An 11191-nucleotide genomic window follows, 5' to 3' on the forward strand; every position below is an offset into this window, starting at 1 on the left:
TTAAACCTTCAATGACAAGCATTCAGAAATACTACACTATGCAAGGAGTTTTGTTTCAAAATGTCATAAAGGGGGGGGGGGGGGGGGGGGGGGCAATGCTATACAAAATGGTGGGGGGGGGGGGGGGGGCAATACATCGCCTTTGTGTAAAGAAAACAAATGTGCTAAGAACAAAATGATACAAAAAGGTCTAAGTCAAACAATGCACAATTGCAGCTCTATTTTTAATGTACCAGGCACTACGACTTGGCCATTTCAGTCTCCATTGTATTCTCTGAAATCCTGACTGGGTGCTCACCTGCAGCAGGACCGGGCCATGTTACATTGATACCCTTCGATTAGAACATATATTCCTGTTATTTATTTATTTTATTTTCTTTTTTTTTTTTTTACAAATGACTTATCCTTCAATACATTATGTATGCTTATTTGTTGTGTTTCTGTGTAGATGAATTATAACATGATCTATTCCAAAAAAAGATCAGTATTGTAATGATCTCAAGATATGGCGGGCCCCTTTAAGATTTTCAGAGGACTTCCGTGATGGACAGGTGGCGAGAATGCTGATTGGGCAGAGGGCAAAGGCTACCAAGAAGTCTCCTCCAACCGGATCTTGAGAAGCGAGAGGGGGTGGGCCAATATATAAGAGCTGCAGGAGCGGCGCGATGGGGAGCAGCGTAAAGGAATATCCTCTAGAAAGCGTCCTGAGGGCATTTAGGGCATTTGCTATTTACTCCAACCTTTCACTTCCAGAGCTTGACAACTCTACCAAATCAACCCACCCTAACCGAACCCCAACCCTAAAACATAACCCTAACCCAATACCTAACCCAATACCTAACCATTAAGAATCATCTGATGCCCTCAGTACACGTTTTCTAAGGGATATTCCTTTGTGCTGCTGATGGGGAGATGGAAATGACAGGCAAACTGACAATAGTGAACTAGTGACACAGAAATAGGATCGTGCAACGTCCACAGGCATCTTACCATTGTGGTGCGATTCTCCACCTGGGACCTTGCTGAGGTAAAAAAGGGAGAAGGCGGACAGCTACCTTGGGCTGAGAGTGCCATGTAGAGTAAAGAGGCCAAACAGGAGTCTGAGAGACGAGCCTTGCGGAGCGACGGTTACAGTCCAGTTGTGTGTGTGTGTGTGTGTGTCGATCCCCCCCATCCTTTTGCCTACCCTATGCTCTTTCACCCATCTAATATCCTTTTATTCTAAATAAACACAGACTGTTATCCCCATTTTTGCTTCAATCACTCCGTCCGTCTGATCCCATGAGGGCACAACCTGAAAACGCTACAGTATGTTTCAGGCAGAAACAGTATAAAAGTAGACATCATTTTTTTTTTCCCTGTCATTATGGTCCCTACACAATAATAAAGTGACAAATTACACATTTTCATAAAGTAATATCATTACTGGGGTTTATGTATGCCTTTACACGCAAGTGCAAACTCACATTTAACTGAAATAAACTGTAAAAAGGGGCATTGTACATTTACAGTCCTCATAACAGAAGGATCAAAACAAAACAAAAATATAATCACTTTACTTAACATTTACCTTGCAAGTTGAGCCAGTGTTTGGAAAGCGTAAAAGCACACCTGCATCTGTATCTCGATTCTGACTCGCTTTATGGATCCTGTTTTTTATGTTAATTCCTTCTGTCCCACACATCATTTTCCATTTTATAAATCGGTGCAAGACAAAGCACGTGATAATTATTTCTAATATTTAGCAACTGTAATTTATGGTGGACAGTAACGTGAATTTTTGCCTTCAAATTCATGTGCAGCAATGGTCGTTCGAATATTCAGATAGTTTCTCTAAACTTAAAGACCCAATATCATTACATTTATGTGTTTATTTATTTATTTGTAAATTTAGTAGTCGCCAATTAGTTTTTTGTTATTTTCTCCCCAATTTAGTAGTGCCCAATTACTTTTAGGCTCAGCTCACCGCCACCACCCCTGCTCTGATTTGGAAAGGGTGAAGACGAACACACGCTGCCCACTTTTTCAAATATAATAATTGGTGATAATTGGGAGCAGCCACATCCTATAAAAAGAGCTCAAGGTGCCTTTTCAAGGTGGGAAAGTTTAGTTTAGCACTCCTGGAATGAGTTGAGTTGAGTTGAGTTGAGTTGAGTTGAGTTGAGTTGAGTTGAGTTTTTATTTAACAAGTGTGCAGAAAAGCGCTAAACTAGAAGTTTCTGTGTCTGGATCAATTACTTAAAAGTGGGCAGACCAGCCAGTGGTATCAGAAGTGGGGTAGTTCCCTGTTGACCCAGCCAGGGAATAAAAATAAGATAACTAAATAAAAAAGATATAAGAAACTGGAGCATAACAAGCCATGCTACGCTCCCTGCGTTCTTGGAACTGGAAAGGCTGATAACATGTTTAGTCTGCCTTGACATGAGCAAGCCGAGCTAAGGCAATTGCACCTTAGTGGGCTGACAAAAGCTTTGGTGGACTGGGAGGATTGGGTCTGTCGGCACCTGTCTCCAGTGACCGAGGGAGAGCCGCACCAGTCTCCAGCCTCCACCACCAGAAGAGGAACAGGAGCTGCCTCTGCCTCAACAGCCAGAAGCAGAGGAGCAGGAGCTGCCTGTCTCAACTCAAGGATCAGAAGGATAGAAGGATCATACCAACTGGGAAGTGGGTGAGGTGCAGACTATGTCTGAAAGTAGTAGAGCCTGTTTAAAATATCTTCAATGGGAGCATACAGCTAGTTTTACAGATCCTGAAGGCTGTCAAAGATTAGATGAGTTGACATCTGTAAAGGCAGCTAACCGTGTTTTTGCAGGAGCAACAATAAATAGGTAAACAAATATGGTCAAACCTTATGCTAGAAAATGAATATAAAACGTGATGTTTAAATAGTCTTTCTTAAATCTATGCCTCTGTGACTAATACTAACAGATTTTTTACAATTTAATTGAATCATTAGTAGATTTGATCACCTGACTTTTTAAACCAACATTTTTTTGTGGATATCCATCACTTCCCAAATAAAGAAAAGTTAGGTACATCTGAGCATAAATAAACCGCAGCATTCCAACTTCTGATCACTACAAAGAAGCTGGCAAAAACTTGATAAAGGTTTGCATTGTAATATACATAGTTGCCACGAGGTGGCACTCTTGATTTCTAAATCCCAAAGCCTGAATTCAAACATTGAAAATTACACCTTTCCAGGTTTCGTTTACTGTGAGACTATATCATTTCAAACAGGTTTTAGAACCCAGACCTCTTGTTGTTTTTATTGAGGATGTTGTCTTTTTAAATAATTATTTCTAAAAAAAAAAAAAAAAAAAAAAAAAAAAAGCTTTGGTTTTTTAAGCCAGATATAAAGTGTCTGCCGGCATTTTGTTTAATTTTACAGACTTAGATTCTATTTAGAGACAACAGTTTCAGCTGTAAAGTCCACATAATTTGCTGCTTTGTTACCGATCTCTGCCTTACAGGTGTTCCAGCATCACATAACTTCTGTAGTTAAGTTGTTGGCACTTTGTAAACAAACTGATCTAGTTATTCTGCCATGAATTTGGTTGAGATAAGGTCGGTTTGCCTTCAGTCTCCACCGTGGTAGCTGGTTTGCTTGGATCTCGAGATCTCTCCAGTTCCTCTCTGATGGTCCCCGGGGTGCTACTGAAAATGAGAACCAGATTTCCTGGTAAATATTGGGAGTTTTACTATGACGGTCAGAAAAGCTGCTCTCCCGCTTCTGTTTGTGAATGCAAATCGTGTAAAGTTGGTGAAGTTAATTTGTATCAGTCAATACTTCCGTATATTTAACAGTTCCATATCAAACTAATTTAACATTTTCAGTATTCTTGATTGGGCCAAATATTGGGTGAAAATCAGTAGATACCAACTTATAACTTTTGTAAAGCCTGTGAAAAATCAGTAAAACCTGAGAATAAAGAGCCTTGACACAACTGTACATGTACACTTACAGTTGTATTGCTTCCAAACAGAAAGCTGTGAACATACATGTTGTATGTTCATTGTGTTAGATTGGGCTATTGTGTAAGAAGATTTCAGTTCTGTACAGTAACTTTTTAACCTTAATGTTTGTTTCCCAAAATGTAATTAAGTGGGGGTGGAATTCTATGTGTTTGAGTCAGAGTATGATAATAAGTAAAGTGGTATAATTAGGAGCTTGCCCCATTGCCCCTTTATACTCTGGCTGGGTGATAATAAAAAGAGGGTGACATTGACAGGAGTGATATTAAGCCAGCTTTAACCTGTTATGGCTTTCAAAACTGACATCCTGCAAAGCTACTCTGGATATCAACCTACAGTGGAAACGGGTGCATATCATTTTGGAAATGTGTGCTAAACTGTTTTAAAAGCTTAGCATCAGAGAGCCTACTAGTGCTAAATTATCAAACCCTCCCCCATTCTTCAATGAGTTTTTAGTGGGGTGTTTTTGTGGATTTTGGTGGGTCATGTGAGTAGTCCAGACCCAATGAGAAATGATCATCTATGGATGCTAAGGAATACAAAGAAAAAAAGAATGTAACTTGTCTGACGCCAGAATTTAATGTTGCTGGTGCTATACGAATTACTCTGGTGAAAATATACATATCAGTAAATAACTGTCCACTTCCAATCAATTCTTGCAAATGTTTAAGCTTTGTTATCGGACCTTTGAGGTATTCCCGCTAGTTATTAGCTTCAAAGACATATGCCAATTAGTCAGAATGATCATAATAAATCTCTAATAAATATCAAGTTACAAAAGGCAAACAATTTTAAAAAGCTTGTATTTGTAGTTTCTGAATTATAAATAGGAAATGTATTTTACATGAATTGATTCTTAATGTGCAGATAACAAAATGACCTGTATTTATATCTCATATGTTTCTATCTGTGTTTCTGCCATATATTACAACTCAATCATGGTTTGGTAGGGTTTTTTTTTTTTGTGATTATTCATTTTATTAGAGGAAAATGAATGAAATCAAATGGTGGAATTCCAGCAAAGAAAAATGAAATGTATATTGATTAAAAAAAAAAAAAAGTTGGCTGCCTTTAACACTGAACCTTGTTTAAAAAGATATATTTTAATGTTTTCATATTTTCCAATTTACCAGTGTTGATATTTTCATTGCTTTCTGATTTTCTTTGCAAGGAAGTCTACCTTGAAAATAAGAGTCTGTAGATTTCTGGATGATGCCTGTCTGTTGGTTTTGTATTGACTTGTGTTATAGATTACTTTTTTTTTTTTTTTTTTTTTTATTAACTTCCAGACAGATGTGAAAATAAAATTAATGCAGCTGACTGCTGGTATTTGTGTTTTTTAATTTTTTTTTTTTTTAAACTGTGGAATTAACACTGCTGTTTTTAATTTTTGTATTCTTTAAATAAGCCTTTTGTGCAGCAAAGTAATGCAAGCCAAATATTTGTTGTAATAATACACGGCAGATTCTTCAGTGACTTTTTTTTTTTTTTTTGGTCTATATTAATGAAGATATTATGTGTTGGTTGCATTTAGATCCACCACTATTGTTTATTATTGCCTTTTGGTGGAAATTGTTTCAGGTTTTAATAAATAGTGGCCAGTGTCTCTCCCCAAAAGTCTGAAATTAAATATGAAATGGAACAGAATCTGTAAGAATTCAGACTGGATTCACACACCTGGGAATACCTTGATTGAAGCTGTTTAAAGTACAGAAAGTGACACATAGCTGTAAAGTACAGTAGTTAGGCTGTAGTTTACAGTATTATCAATGTGCATTAAAGCATGGCTACTCATGTTCCTTCCTGTCTTCTACTGCGGTTTTAATGCCCTGTATTTATCTACAGCGGTGACCCCATGCAGAAATTACACTAGTTTATCTTTCCTCAAGCTACTGTGCAGCTAAACTGCTATTTGTCCCATTCCAAATAATTCATACAATTTATTTTTCATATACTTTTGAATAAATAACAATTTCTGTTTTTTTTTCCCCCACTGCAGCCCTATGGAACCTCTAATTACGTGCTGTATGCTTCACTTTTACCATGTCTTGGAACTGCATTGTCGACACCGCAGTACACCGACATCATCTTTTTAAATTGTTGTAAAACGTCAGTGGTGGCCCAGATAAATTTGTTCATTAATCTGACCGCATTATTCATTGCCCCCATTCTTAGAGCAGTTAAATATAACCAACAAAGCCTGCTCTCCTGCACAAGCCCCTTGGAATGCAATTATGGCATGTTAGCAGGGCACTTGTTGTACAAACTGCAGTTTTATAGGAGTAATTAATGGTGGCCTGCCAAGCGAGTCAGTACACTTTTGAAAAGAAATCCTTCTTTGCGCATTTTGATGTTTAAAGAGCTGTAATTACATTGGTGGAGGCTTTGAATTCTGACTTTGCTGTCCTCTTCTACATGTTAATTTATGGACCAATCCCCGTTCTCCAGACAGCTAATGAAAGGACCACATGTTTTCTTTATAATTTTTACAGCCGCACTTTATGTGAATAAATGTAAAGCAGTTAATGCTATAAATAGGTGTAATGATGTATCTTCCCAATTGCTGGTTGTGCAGTGTTAACATAATAAAGGCTGCATATGCAAAGTGAATTTCAATTTTAAAGTCTTTTGTGTGATTTAGGTCATTTCTTTCTTGTTTCTTTGGAGAATCATGGTATCAGTGGTGATCAATTTTAAAAACAGCCATTTATTCTGTTTTCCTGTCTATTTGATTATTTGTTGCATTTATCTATTTTTGATTACATTTTGCTGCCTTATACACTAGGCCAGAAATGCACAACTGTAACATTGTATAAAAACATACCTTATGTTTACCAAATTGTATTTACTGTGCGAGACCGTGGAGAAGCTGCAAGGAGTAGGAGAGCAATAGGTTGGCAATGAAGATGAATGGAAGGCAGTAGGTATTGTTGGGGGCTGTCCTTCGTCACTCTATACTTTGTGTCTATCAGTGCTTTTGTCTCTAAAAACTACATCATTAAAATAAGTATCTGTTATTAATAGTCTTGAAAATGTAGGCTGATTCCTTTGATGTTATCAGGAATAAGCTTACTTAATCTTTACAATTAGCATTGAGTCAGTTATTGCAGTGGGATGATTTGGTGAAAATTGGATCAGTTACAGCCTTTGGTTATTACACAATGATTTGGGAATTGCAGACACTTAAGCATATGTAATAATAGCAGATAATGTAGATGTACAGAGTTGTGATATTTGCAGACAAAATTGAGCTTGCAAAGATTAGAGATGTATATTTTCATAAAAAGATTACCCCAGAGATTTTCCTGACTGGATAGACAACAGAATAGCTTTGGCATGAGTTGCAATATGCAGTACATTAGCTCAACATGCAACAGGTAGAAAAAAATCTCCCTGATTATGTGGTGATCAGAGGCTACAGCCAGCCTTAAGAAAAGCTACCAGACCTTGTAACCTGTATACTGTACCTCACCAACACCTTCATGAACATTCCAGTCTTGAAGCATGTTCTTATTGACAGGATAAGGCTTGGAAATGTTGGTCTGTGCTAACATGTTTATCAAATACCAAAGGTGCAACCTTTGACTTTGTTTCTTTTGACTACTCTCTAACAAATAAGAATTGTACAGATGAATGCATGCAGAATGTCTGGGAGGTGGGTCATTTCTTGTCAGTTTTACCCACCTCAGTCAGACCTCTTGCTCATTAAATATCTTGGGGTACCACTGCACCGCGCTGCTCCTGAAATTCTTTGGCATGAATTTGAAGACAGAGGATTGATCTATTGAGGAATACCAATATATTTAGTACACAATGGGTTTGACTGTGCAAGGGGTTTGACTGGTAAAATGAGCAAAACATTCCCTGGACCGAGTCATTCTACAGTACCTTGAAAAAGTATTTGCCCCCTGTCTGATTTTCTGCATTTTTGCACATTTTTCACAATTAATTTGTTCAGATCTTTTTGTGGGTTGTATTAGTATATAGAGGGAGTCTGAGAGAAAAAATGACACCAAAGTTTGGTGCTTCTTTCATTTGTTTGGGGTGCAAGGTAATCAAACATGCAATCTTCAGGTGTGAAAAAGCTATTGCAAAGATGAAGGATGCCCAATGCAGTTTGACTGGCGTAAACAGAGCCTTGAATACCATTGAAGTTAATTGTAAAGTGAACCTCAGACCTTGTTTGTGTCGAAGTAAAAAGAGCTGGAAGCCAAGTTCAGAATCCTTAAGCAGCTGAGATGACCCAGCCTGCAGTTTCAGTTATTCCCAAGAGGAGGAGCAGTGTCTCTCCAGAATGTTTGATGTTTCGGGCCCTGAGGCAACAGAGCGATTCTCCTTAATAATCATCACCACAGTTGAAACTAGGTATCCACTGAGCAATGAAACAAGTCAGATTCATTTACATTTGCTAAGATGATACATTATGCAGGCTAATTAAACATGTTTCTTCCTAGTTAGTGGTGATGGTATTTTTTGTTAGTATATATTAGTATTTTTATCATAATCTTTGATAATCATCCTTCAAACATTACATCTTACATTTTAGGTGACTATATGAGAAGCAAATAGACAATATATTTAAAATGGCCCTGATAGAGTACTCATTCAGCCACTTCAGGGGAAATCCTATAAATTAAAACTAAAACTAAAACAATAGTGATGATATAGTGTTAATAATTATTATTATTTAATAGAGAATTACAGATAATAATTTTGTTGTACAAGAGCTTGGCAGATGGCAGCGACTGGCATGTTAGAACTATAGAATATTAAATTGTTTGTAGAGATAAATAACCAATTCTTTACATTTCACGGTAATGATAAATACACCAACAGCACTGAAGTGTTTAAACACAGGGCATATGTGATGCACAGTTAGTTTAGTTTTGGTTATGTCATGAAGTAAACACAATTAGAAACTACAGGTACAGCGTGGTACAGAATACATACAATATGTACTGCACCCACATTGAGCCTGTAGTTGAGACACATTCAGTCAATATCCCCTTCTCACCAGTAGAGGGGGCATTTAGAACAAGAATGTGTAACATTCAAATCAAGTCTGTTTAAAAGGGTTAGGAATAAATAGCAATAATTGCCTGACTTGAAGCAGAAGCTTGTTTATAATGATGATTGCATTGCTATGCTGCTATACTAAGGTAAAGACATGGTTTAGAAACGCAGTAGTGAAATCATGGTATACCAATGGCAAGAATGGTAGGACACAGCAGTACTGGAAAGCATGTTAGGTAAATTATGGGATTACAGTATTAGCATGGTAAACAAAACAAAATTTACCATTTAAAAAAAAAAAAAAAAAAAAAAAAAAATATATATATATATATATATATATATATATATATATATATATATATATATATATATATATATATATATATATATATATATATATATATATATATATATATATATATAATATATATATATATATATATATATATATATATGACAAGTACACTTTTACACTTTTTTTCATGTTGGCTGAGAGAAATGCTGATTTTTAATTAAAATTAACATTTACAGTTTTAATATCAAAACATAAATCAGCCGTCAGATCTTTGTTTGTTTTGTATAAATTTGTCTAGCTATATCTGTGAACATAGGATAAATGCTTTGTGTTTAGCGTATTTTTAACTGAGTAAATACTAAGCACTGTAGTTAAACAGTACAGCGATTTCAGCAGTGTGCCATTATATTTAGCTAGTTGATACAAACGAGAGGCCACCCAACTGTATCTAAACTTGTCTGGTTCCTACTACACAACTTTGTGAAGTTTGGTCTTAAAAGAATCCAAATTATTCAGCATCAACAACATGGTAACTCTGGATAACCCATTCCATACCCCACCTCTGTTTGTGAAGCAGTGTCTCTTTCCCTCTGTCTTAAGTCTGTCTCCATTTCCAACTGTGTTTTCTGGTCCTGGTTTCTGTGCTGTGCTTGAAGTATTGGTTAAGGTTGACTATGTCAACTTTTAATATTTTAAAGACTTCAGTCAAGGCTAAATAGATTCAGGTTTTCTGGCTCATTCCTTTAAGCCCTGGGATTAGTCTGTGTGGTGACTCTCTCAGTTGAGTCCCATAATGTCCCTTTGGTCCTGTGGTGACCGGAATTGGACAAAATACTCTCACAGTCATATGCCACCTCCCCCTTTTCCAGCTTTGTCACTCCACAATCTGTGGGGCTATTCCACTTAATACCTAAGAAGCTGACCTCCCCTTCCTTTACATCTCTGATATTGCTTTATAAATGGTACTATTATTGATATCCAAGTTTGGCTCCAATCATCAGTCCTTTTGTGTAAATGGATAGTAATTTAATGACAAACCTAAATGGCAGCTAATTGTGCAATGGACTGCAGTACTGTATGCTACGTATTGCAGCATGTTTTCCCTAATCACTTATATTAAAAGGCAGTGGATATAAAAGGGTTTACAATACTGTTCTCAATATTGGGTTTGTCCGTGTTATGTAATTGTGAGGAGGGATGTCTAAAAACAGGAACTGTGGACATGACTCATTATATTGTGAAACCTTCTTCTCCCACTGCTAAGACTCCAACTTCTATTGAAAACATTTCTGTTAATAAAACTGTGGAAACAAAAAAAGGTGAATCACAGTCTGCCGGCATGAAATTATTATTAACAATATAATTTAACCAAACGAAAGGGAATATTCAATTGAAAGTGAAAATAAAGAGGCAAGCATATTTATACTTTTAAAAAAGGGGAACATTTTCTATGTATCGTGTTTTGAAAATAACCCCCTTAGGGCACAATCAAAACTTGGGTTGTTAGCTGGAAAAATATTGTGGGGATATGGTTAATGTAAGTATGAGTGTATCTTAATTTATTTGCTGGATGTTGTTTGATTCCAGAGAAGCAACTTGCAGAATGCAGTGTTTGCATTAAAAATACATTTAAAAAAAAAAAAAACATTTTTATAAAGAACTTTCCAGTCACTGGATCATTTAACTAAAAAGATTAAATATTGAACCTGAATTGCTCTCATCTTTGCCCTTTTCATGTAGAATGACTTAATTATTCAACAAAAACATGATAGGCTAATTGCCTGCTGATTTAATGTAACTGTTATTCATGCAAGCATATTTTATTTATACTTCAGATGTCTGTGTAGCATAGACTTTTCAAAAGAAAGATACCATGCAAAAAAAAAAAAAAAAAAAAAAAAAAAAAAA

The sequence above is a fragment of the Polyodon spathula genome, chromosome 4, assembly GCF_017654505.1.
Source record: "Polyodon spathula isolate WHYD16114869_AA chromosome 4, ASM1765450v1, whole genome shotgun sequence".
Lineage (NCBI taxonomy): Eukaryota > Metazoa > Chordata > Actinopteri > Acipenseriformes > Polyodontidae > Polyodon > Polyodon spathula.